This window comes from Lolium rigidum, chromosome 7, assembly GCF_022539505.1.
Source record: "Lolium rigidum isolate FL_2022 chromosome 7, APGP_CSIRO_Lrig_0.1, whole genome shotgun sequence".
Lineage (NCBI taxonomy): Eukaryota > Viridiplantae > Streptophyta > Magnoliopsida > Poales > Poaceae > Lolium > Lolium rigidum.
Window position 1 is genome coordinate 178,828,098 of NC_061514.1, and position 2,620 is coordinate 178,830,717.

Consider the following 2,620-nt stretch of genomic DNA (forward strand, 5'->3'; position numbering starts at 1 on the left):
TGTCACTTGCGTATGGCTTTCCGTTCAGCTCCCGAGCCGTGGGGATCTTGTGGCCTTCGGGTACCTTTAGCTGCTTCTCCTTAAGTAAGAGGTCGAAAATTTGCTCAGCCTTGGTCACGTCGAAGTCAAACCCTCTTGGAGGACCTTGTGGCTTAACCCACTTGCAGGACACGGGGCTTGCCCCCCCGAGTCCATTCAGCCACTGCTACCTCTTGATCTCCCGCAGAGCCTTCATCTTCATCTGCCTCAACCAGGACCACCGCACGCTTGATTTTATCCTGGTATATGATGGCGTGTATTTCACACGTTCGTTGGGCAACCCCAAGAGGAAGGTATGATGCGCACAGCAGCAAGTTTTCCCTCAGAAAGAAACCAAGGTTTATCGAACCAGGAGGAGCCAAGAAGCACGTTGAAGGTTGATGGCGGCGGGATGTAGTGCGGCGCAACACCGGAGATTCCGGCGCCAACGTGGAACCCGCACAACACAACCAAAGTACTTTGCCCCAACGAAACGAGTGAGGTTGTCAATCTCACCGGCTTGCTGTAACAAAGGATTAACCGTATTGTGTGGAAGATGATTGTTTGCAGAGAAAACAAGTAAAAACAAGTATTGCAAGTAGATTGTATTTCAAGTAAAGAGAATTGGACCGGGGTCCACAGCTCACTAGAGGTGTCTCTCCCATAAGACGAACAAGCATGTTGGGTGAACAAATTACGCTTGGGCAATTGACAAATAAAGAGAGCATGACAATGCACATACATATCATGATGAGTATAGTGAGATTTAATTGGGCATTACGACAAAGTACATAGACCGCCATCCAACCGCATCTATGCCTAAAAAGTCCACCTTCGAGGTTATCATCCGAACCCCTCCAAGTATTAAGTTGCAAAGCAACGGACAATTGCATTAAGTATGGTGCGTAATGTAACTAGTGACTACATCCTTGAACATAGCACTAATGTTTTATCCCTAGTGGCAACAAGCACAACACAACCTTAGAACTTTCGTCACTCGTCCCGTGTGTCAATGCGGCATGAACCCACTATCGAGCATAAGTACTCCCTCTTGGAGTTAAAAGCATCTACTTGGCCGTAGCATCTACTAGTAACGGAGAGCATGCAAGATCATAAATAACACATAAGCATAACTTTGATAATCAACATAACAAGTATTCTCTATTCATCGGATCCCAACAAACGCAACATATAGAATTACATATAGATGATCTTGATCATGATAGGCAGCTCACAAGATCCGACAATGATAGCACAATGGGGAGAAGACAACCATCTAGCTACCGCTATGGACCCATAGTCCAGGGGTAGACTACTCACTCATCACTCCGGAGGCGACCATGGCGGTGTAGAGTCCTCCGGGAGATGATTCCCCTCTCCGGCAGGTGCCGGAGGCGATCTCCTGGATCCCCCGAGATGGGATCGGCGGCGACGGCGTCTCGCAAGGTTTTCCGTATCGTGGCTCTCGGCACCGGGGGTTTCGTCACGGAGGCTTTAAGTAGGCGGAAGGGCAAGTCGAGAGGGGGCACAGGGGCCCAGCATGACAGGGCGGCGCGGCCAGGGGGGGCCGCGCCGCCCTAGGGTTTGGCTCCCCGTGGCCCCACTTCGTGTCGTCTTCGGACTTCCGGAAGCTTCGTGAGAAAAATAGGCCCCCGGGCTTTTATTTCGTCCAATTCCGAGAATATTTCTTTACTAGGATTTCTGAAACCAAAAACAGCAGAAAACAACGAATCGGCACTTCGGCATCTTGTTAATAGGTTAGTTCCGTAAAATGCACGAATATGACATAAAGTGTGCATAAAACATGTAGATAACATCAATAATGTGGCATGGAACACAAGAAATTATCGATACGTTGGAGACGTATCAGCATCCCCAAGCTTAGTTTTGCTCGTCCCGAGCGGGTAAAACGATAACACAGATAATTTCCGGAGTGACATGCCATCATAATCTTGATCATACTATTTGTAAAGCATATGTAGTGAATGCAGCGATCAAAACAATGTGTATGACATGAGTAAACAAGTGAATCATAAAGCAAAGACTTTTCATGAATAGCACTTCAAGACAAGCATCAATAAGTCTTGCATAAGAGTTAACTCATAAAGCAATAATTCAAAGTAAAGGTATTGAAGCAACACAAAAGAAGATTAAGTTTCAGCGGTTGCTTTCAACTTGTAACATGTATATCTCATGGATATTGTCAACATAGAGTAATATAATAAGTGCAATAAGCAAGTATGTAGGAATCAATGCACAGTTCACACAAGTGTTTGCTTCTTGAGGTGGAGAGAAATAGGTGAACTGACTCAACATTGAAAGTAAAAGAATGGTCCTCATAGAGGAAAAGCATCGATTGCTATATTTGTGCTAGAGCTTTGATTTTGAAAACATGAAACAATTTTGTCAACGGTAGTAATAAAGCATATGCATCATGTAAATTATATCTTATAAGTTGCAAGCCTCATGCATAGTGTACCAATAGTGCCCGCACCTTGTCCTAATTAGACTGGGTTAACACTGATCATCATTGCATAACATATGTTTCAACCAAGTGTCACAAAGGGGTACCTCTATGCCGCCTGTACAAGGGTCTAAGGAG